Consider the following 9,288-nt stretch of genomic DNA (forward strand, 5'->3'; position numbering starts at 1 on the left):
TTTTTTTCCAATAATTAATAAACAGAGTATCGTAGTTCAAAATCATCGGTAACATTTCTTAGACAAATAAATTCTAGATCCAACCATACCTCAAATATTGCCAAACCTGCTTTTTCTTCAATTACAAATGATTTTTAAAAGTTTCGGCTTACACCCCCCCCCCCCCCCCCCCCCCCCCCCCCCGTCCTATCCATTCAATTTTAAGCCCATATCGTAATTATTTTTTAATTGAAAATTCAAGGATTCCGACTGTGTTGAATATTTCTTTCCAAACTTTTAAACTTGTCAACATACATTAGTTTTGAATTAGAAATTTTTATACTGCATATTTTATAAAAAAGATATCATATCAGCTGTATGCATGCTAAATTATTTTTTCGACCAAGACAATTTTTTTCCTGAAAATAAAATTTGTGCATTTGTTTCGTGTACAATCCAAAATATGAAAAAAGAACAAGAGATATTTTTTCGTAGACTTAATCTACATGTACAAATTTTTATCTTGCAATTTGATGGTATCTTGATTCTTTCAGAGAAAATGCGAAAATTAAATTTTATGAACAAAAAAAATGTTCCTACAATTTTGAGGAAAGATTTTTTAAATAGACTTGTACATTCAAATTTTCGTAACTTTCTGGGCAATTTTTTTTCCAATCCGAAAAATATGAGTGGCCTAATTTCCTCTAATAAACAACATAAGCTGTCTCTGCGAGATTCTGTCACTTGAATTGGTGTGAAAGCTATAGAAAGTTATAGATTTGAAACGGATTCGATCTTGGAATTTCGGGAATTGTATCATGCTGCTATCTGTTTTTGAAACTTGGAATAAAAATGATGCAACATCCATTTCTGCAACTTTCTATACTATTCTAGAATATTCTAAAATATTTGGTAGTTTTTCGAAGTGTGAGAAAAGGTCCTAAATTAATTTAAAATTCAGGATTGCTGTACATTTTTTTACACTAATTGGAATTTTTCTGATTTGAACATTTCAGACTGTTCTAAAACATTCTTCTACTTCTGAAATTTTATGTAAATTCTAAAGTGTTTTTGAACTTTCTGCAGTATGCAGAAAATAATGTAATAGAATGTTCTAGAGAAATGCTAAATACGTATTTTTACTAACGTTTGTCAGACTATAATTTCCAGAGAGACAGTAGCTCCTGTTTAATAATTCAATTACTAAATTAATAACATACTAAAAGAAACCATTTTTTCAGACTTCAAAACAATTTTAACAAGTTATTTGGAGTTGTAATTTTTACTCAATTTTTTTCATCAATGATGAATATGTGCATCATATTATATCAGTTATCAAGATTCAGCATATTTAGTGAATTTTCCTTAGAAATGATACCAGTTTTATTCACTGTGATTGTCCAAATATTTATATATTGTTACTATGGAGAAAAAGTAACAAACAAAGTAAACACCTACTCAGGGGCCGTCCATAAACTAAGTTACCCATTTTGTACTATTTTTTACCCCCGGACCCCCTCTTTGTAGACCAGATGAACCAGAATTTCCAACTAAGATTTATTTTTTGACAAAAAAGGAGTTTTTTCAACATAATACATGAATTATCAACCATATAGTTGAATTTTCAACTAGAAGACATCAGTAATTAAATTTCTAGTTTGAAAAATTCATTTTTAACCAAAATGAAAATGTATTTTCAAACAAAGATATTAATTTTTAACTAAAAGGATGAATTTTTAAACAAAAAACGCATTTTCAAAAAAAAAAGAGTTCAATATTTAACTATGCTGCTTAATTTTAGGCCAAACAAAGATGATTTTTTTAACCAAATATTTGCAATCTAAACAAAAATAATTATATTTTCAATTAAATGGTAGAGCCTTTAACCAAAGATTGTTCCAAATTCTTATTGTGCTCTATTAATTCAGTATATTCAAGCGATAAACGTGTGAAAGGGTTATTTTCTTGAAAGCGGGGAAAAAGAAGAATTTGAAAAACGGGAAAAGAGGTTTGTAGACAAAAGAGTGTGAAGTCTGAAATATGGAAGTGGGTTTGAAACTTATTAGGTTATCATGGATCTGTACCCCTGAAATTGGTAATAAAATTTACGGATGGCCATTTATTTATTACAAATAAGGCCAAGGATACAAAGCCGAGACTGGAGGAGAACATTTAAAATAAAGAGAGAAAATGTTTTTTAAACTTCACTAAAATGAATAATAGAGTTTTTTGAGATCTATCTAAATTTGATATGTTTTACAAACCAAAAGTCACCGTTCTACTATTTATTATAGTGATACTTTACAAAAGGAATTCATTAGCAGGGTAATTCTCTGCCGGCAACGGGATGATATTTTAAGTCCTAAAATAAAATTATCTTAAAAATCTTATCAGATTCTAAAAACAAATTAAAAACATAATTTTCTGACATTAAACAGAGTTTGACGATTGTAAAAGCAATTTACCAAATGAATTGGACCTCCGTATCAAATGAAGCAAAAAAGGATCTTCTTTTAATAATGATGCGAGCTTCTAAGCCTATGCATTTATCTGGGATGTCAATTATTATCATGTCGTTAGAAACGTTTGTAAAGGTCTGTATAATTATTTAATATTTCTATATTTTTGAGTTATATATAATGTACTGTTATAAAACCAAAAGTAATTTTTTATTTTTCAGATTATGAAATCAGCTTATTCGGCATATAATTTACTATTATTGATGTCAGAAGAATGAGAAAATAATAGGAAATTAACAGTCAAAAGAAAGCTATTGTGATGAATAAAGTGTAGCAGACTTAGAAATATACGTAAAACAATTAGAATATTTTAATGTTTTAAGACTAATCTACGAAAAGGACATAAATAAATAGTGCATTTTATGAGGGTTAAGAAATCTTCGGCACTTTATTCATGTGATGCACATTATCATTTTTTGGGTACTTGGAGTTTAAAAGAAATCCGCTATAGTAAGTTTTTACATAAGACTAATACCTACTTCATTATGAGAATAATGTAAGAAGAGTTTTTTATTCATCAAGATTGTTTGGTTGATTAAAAAAATGACTAAAGTTGGATTAAGTAAACAAATTTTTTGTTTATTCGACCGAACTTGTTTTTTTCAATCAGCCGAATGAATAATTTTAAGGTTCTGATCAGGCACAAAATAATTTGCGTAGAGGTGCCGAACAAAAAATATATAATTGCACAAATTATTGGTCATATTGACCTTCAAATAATGTTCTGAAAGTTACATTAATGGTAAAACCTTTTTTGAAATTTGCTATCTCTAAATTTGAATTTAGGTTCTCCATATGAAACTTGCTCTACGAAGTTGGTATTTCTTACTTATAACAATGGCAACAATATTTCTCAAATGTTGGGAGAATTTAAGACTCCACTTTATAATGCATATCAAAGTAAAAGCAAATTGACGCTATCTCGCTTTCTTTTGTACCAGGCTGAAATAAAAATCTGTTTTTATAAAAATTGCACGAAACATCCAAGAACACAAAAAAGTTCATATACTTATATTCACAGAAATAACTACGAGTTCACTCATGTCGCGGTTCAAATGAAAGTTGGTGTCACTTGGTACTTGATTTCCAATAGATACCTGTAGAGATCCAAATGGGTTCGTTTAGAGCGCACTTGAAAAGAACAGCATCAGCAGCATCAAGGCCAACAAGCCAACCGCTTGCAAAGTCGAGTTGGTAAGATTGCTATTTACAGAATATGTCGGTAAAGCAAACTGTTCGTTATACTTACTTTATAAAGTTGAAAATATACTTGGGTATTTTCTTTAAATAAAGAAAGAAATTTAAAAGGGTTAATGCAAGATTCCTTTTTTAATAATTGAATATTATTGATAATGACTTATTTATAAATGTGAGCATACAGAATAAGTTTATCGACCAATGACTTGAGAGGAAACTTTTCTTGGATATGGATCAGTGCTCCCAATTTTGGGAACCTTTTGAACTACGCTTGCGTCGCGCCAGCAACACGATTTATTGCTTTTAGCGCGCATATTTTAAATTATATAAATATTAAATTGTTATATTTATAATAAATAGTTATTAGGAAATGCTTCAAAAGTAATTTATCAATCCTAAAATAGAATTTTCGAGTGATAGATGAACAATCATTCTGATTTTATTGCAAAAAGCGTTTTTCATTTTGACTTCAGAAAAAACCAAATTTTCAATTTATTTTTAGGAACTTTATTGATTTTATGTTAGGTCAAATAGTAGTAAATAAAAAATTAAAAAATTAGAAACTCGACAGAGACAAAATTAATCATTGTGCTAAAAAAAATGCTTCCTTTCTCTGAACTCTGAATTCACAACGTCTTTTTAATTAAAATTGAGTTAAATTTTAATCTGTCACTTCAAAATCTTATTTTACGATTAAGATATCACTGCTAATGCATTTCCTAATAATTATTTATTATAAATATCAGATTTAAATATCGAAAATATTCAAAATCAGCGCACCAACATTAACCAATTGTGTTGCCAACGCGACACAAGCTCAGTTCAAAGAGTTACCATGATTGGGAGCACTGATATGAATAAGCCTTTATATTTAAAAGTTTGCTACATAACTTGAAAATAATATTTATCAATTCATTATATCTATTTTAATTGCGTTAGTAAATATTATAAGTTAATTATGTTCAATAAGCAATGTCCATCAGAGTTCGATGACGTGCGCGCTACAGGGTAAATATTGTGTTATTAATTAAAAATAATGTCCAAGTGGGCACAGCTAAAAATTGGTTCTTTTGGAATAGGCCCAATTACATTTGAAATCCTTTCGAACCCCAAGTGTGGTATTATTTAGAGCTCATTTATCGTTTTGGGTTCCTTTTCAGCAATTGGGTTTCATTTTTGTTGCAGCTCCTTTGATACCAAAAATGGGTTCCAATGGAAACTTCAGTTTTTTCTGAGTTAATACTCAAAACGCACAAAATATTCCTGCTTGACAAGATTTATAAGTTCCGGCGAAGTGACGCTTGAAAGACAAATTTTGCAAATCCTAACCAGGACTTATCTTGAACTTGTAACGCAGCTACAATTGTTTTGTACACAAGACAGTGGCAAGTACACAAGACCGCCTTGAACAATGTGAAAATGAGTTAGGACTGCAAATTATTTACATTACACTTGGAAATTTCCCTCTCATCATAATTTCCCTAAAACTACCCTTCCACGTGAACGTATGCAGCAGAACATATAAATGTATGCAAAAGCATAAAAAATAATACAACTTAGAAAACACGGTTCGCTGATATTTTTTTGTTAATTTTTGCTCTCCAATGATATATAATATGTTTCCCAAAAACTACCTCTAAGCCATACATACCTACCTCTCGTTAACAAAAACATTTGAAACGTTGTAAGACCACCTTGAATAAAGTGAAAATGATTTAGAACTCCAAATTAATTACTTGATACTTGAAAATTTTCCTCTAATTATAGTTTTCCTTAAAAACTATCCTTCCATGTGAACGTATATGTGTATGAAAAAAGCATGAAAAGTAATAGAACTTAGAGAACAGTGTTCGTTGATATTTTTCGCTTATTTCTGCTCTCTCATTATATATAATCGGAGAGAAAAAGTAGGGCAAAAAAATATCAACTGACAGTTTTATCTGAATTTAATTATTATTAATGCTTTTTCATACACATACATGTTCTGCTGCATACTTTCACGTGGAAGGGTACTTTAAAGGAAATTATCCTGATAGGGTAATTTTGAAGTGTAATGTAAATAATATGAAGCTCTAAATCATTTCCACATTGCTTAAGTTGCTCTTCCAACTCTTAAAATTTTTTTTCCGCGAGAAGTAGGTATGTATGCCTTAGGGGTAGTTTTTCGGGAACGTATTATATATAATCGGAGAGCAAAAAATACCAACTAACTCTGTTTTCTAAGTTTTATTATTTTTAATGCTTTTGTCTTACATATATATTTTCAGCTGCATACGTTTACGTGAAAGGGTAGTTTTTAAGAAAATTATAATGAGAGGCAATTTTTCAAGTGTAATGTAAATAATTTGGAGTTCTTAATCATTTTCACATTGTTCAAGGTGGTCTTCTAACTTTTAAAACGTTTTGGGTCACGAGGGGATATATGTATGTCTTAGGGGTGGTTTTTGGGAAACTTATTATATATAATCGGAGAAAAAGAAAATAGCAAAAAAATATCAACGAACAGTGTTTTCTAAGATTTACTATTTTTTATGCTTTTTTCATACATATATATGTTCTGCTGTATACCTTCACGTGGATGGATAGTTTTTGGGTAAAATTATAATGAGAGTTAAATTTTCAAGTCTCAAGTATTGGATTGGGTGCCCTAAATCATGTTTACATTCTTGATGGTGGTTTTCCCTCTTTTAAAACGGTTTTGATCACGAGGGTAAGTGTTTAATACTTAGGGGTAGTTTTTTGGGAAACGTGATATATGTCATCAGAGAGCAACAAAAAGCCAGAAAATCTCCACTAATCGTTCATCTCATTATAATAATTTTGAGTGAGTTTTTGTAGGTGGCGACGCTGAGTGGACGTCCTGCTAGCACCGCCAACCTTTTCTCCGAAGTTTAAGGAGCAATACATTTTTTTTAGCATAAAATTAACAAAAAAACACAAAAAATATGGCGTATTCCATTTTGTAATTTACCTTGGTGGCGGCGCTGAGTGGACGGACCTCTATAATTATGCAAATTTTCCATGTTTTAAGGATTAAATTGTACCCAAACGGTTAGCCCCAATTTTACCCAGGTGCTGGGGGGGGGGGAATCTAGCAGGGATCCGCCTAAAAATGTCAAATGTCAGTGTGAACTGATCGGATTCCAATTTACATTCCAGCCATTCCCGGTAAGATGTAGTTGATTGGGATGCATGGACTGGCATTTAATAAAACAGATATATTAGTGACTTTAAATTCGTACCAATTTAATTTTTGTCCGAAATACCATTTGATGCGCTTTACTGTATAAAACACATTTCGTTTTAGTCATTTTTAATACGTGTAAACTCCAAGGTATTAAAATTATTTTCTTGTAATCCCTTTTCCTATCAAACACCCTCATATTTGATATTTGGTTGGTCTACGTTGGACTAAATATCATCTGGCCATTCCCAATGGATTAAAGATCTTTCCACTCAAAAACAAAATATAAAATTGGACAAATCACTTCTAGTAAGGCAGACATCACTAACTAACGTTGTAAAAAACATTTCTGACCATCCTCTCAGCAATAAAATGATTTCGCCTTATCTTATGGACATAATTTTGCAGTAGTTTCCTCCAAAAATCTAAAAGAAGAAACCATCAGTAATTTGGAATCCACAATATATACCCTTCCTCCCGAAATAACGAATGACATGCGACATAGGACGGCAAACATCTTATTTTCCAAGCCCAACTTCCCGCCACAAACTGAACAAAACAAGAGAAAACAGCAAATGCAGAACTCAACCGAAATAAAGACATCATAAATAGGGATACACCACCTTGATCAGAAAGTTTTAGGACCTTATTTTTAAACTCAAAAACACAAGTTTATTCATCATAATCGATATTGTCCCCTTCAAAGTACTCCCCATCGACTGCAACGCACTTAAGCCGGCGCCTAATCCAATCCTCGAAACATTTTTTATAATCGGTTTGCGGTATAGCCATCAGAGCCATCTTCGATTTTTCGATGACGTCATCTCGGGTGCTGTAATGCGTTCCTTGCGACTTTTTCCTATTCGGTAATGTGAGAAAAAATTTACTGTATCGAACTTAGATTTTTTGTTTGTGGCTCGCTGATCAGCGCCAGGCCTGGACCATATCAGACTCTCAAGATGATAAGAAAGAAAGTCGTGTTTTTATACTCTGAATTTCTAATTTTCCATCATTTTAGACACCCAATAACATTTTTGAAGTATGTCAAAAAAATTTGCTGATGGAACTTATGAATTTTTCTTTCTCAGCTAGCTGACCAGTGCCAAACTTGGGCAAGAATAGAACTTCCAGATTAGACGGTCAAGATAAGGTCAAACGAGAGCCATACTCGCGCAGACCTGAGCCAAATCAGATCTTCCAGACTAGACAGTCTAGATAAATACGGACCTGGGCCAGACCAGTAACCAGTCTGCCCGGACATTTTTCCACGCGGGGTGCTGTGAAGGGAACACTATCGATTATGATGAATAAACTTGTCTTTTTAATTTTAAAAATAAAGTCCTAAAACTTCTTGATCAAGGTGGTAATTACGAACTTGAAAAATGCTAAGGCTGCCGAGATAGACAGTATTAACGCTGAAATGGTTTTACACGGTGTAGAGTACATACCAAATATACTGTGCGAATTGATAAATTTATGTTTCAAGATGGAAGATGTCCCAGACACGGCATCCAACTAACCCAGAAAAGTTTGCTTGACATGTCGCTAAAAAGTCCAATATAGATACGTTCCTAATGCCTGAAAAGACTAAAAAATGGCAACCCCGAAATCGCAGCTGATCCCCTTTTCGATTTTTTTTCTAAAAAACTAAATTTATGCTTAAAACATAGCCAAAACTATATATTAAACTTTAGAAATGTTTTTCTAGGAATATATATATATATATTTTAATTGAATAGTTTTAATGCAGGCCCACAGAAAAAAGTTGTCTGCACGAGACAAGTGACTAGCCTACCCTTCTGGATTTTGAGATGCTAAATCCGAATATGTCCTCAGAATTTGACCTAAACGTCTCAGTTTTCCCCTAGATGCAAAAAGTATGGAAAAGCCTAGGGGTTTTCTCATCGCACGGGCCATACAAAAAATTGGTCTGCACGAGAAAAGTAACTAGGCCAATCTTATGGATTTTGAACCGCTGAATCCAAATCTGGCCGTAGAATTTGTCCTACACGTCTCAGTTTCTCCCTGGATGCAGACAATAAGGAAAGCCCTAAGGATAACTTGCACGTTAATTTGATAATACCAGTATACGCGAAAATAGGCACATCGATATTATATTCTTAAGTGCAATGTCTTGTGTAGACTTAATTTGTACATCGAAATTCATTAGTGTAGCTTGAGAAATTTAGTGTGACTTTCAAATTCCCCTAGCTTGAATAATTCTAGGGAAATGAAAGGGATTTCTCAGATTATAAATAATCACACGGGAAAAATAACAAAAACCTGATATCCTTTACAGATTTGCGTGCAAAATCAGTCACTTGTCCCGTGCAGACAACTTTTTTTTGGTGGACCTGTGTGACGAGAAATTCCCTAGGCTACAAAGGATATGGCATTTTTTTTTTATTG

This window comes from Belonocnema kinseyi, chromosome 6, assembly GCF_010883055.1.
Source record: "Belonocnema kinseyi isolate 2016_QV_RU_SX_M_011 chromosome 6, B_treatae_v1, whole genome shotgun sequence".
Lineage (NCBI taxonomy): Eukaryota > Metazoa > Arthropoda > Insecta > Hymenoptera > Cynipidae > Belonocnema > Belonocnema kinseyi.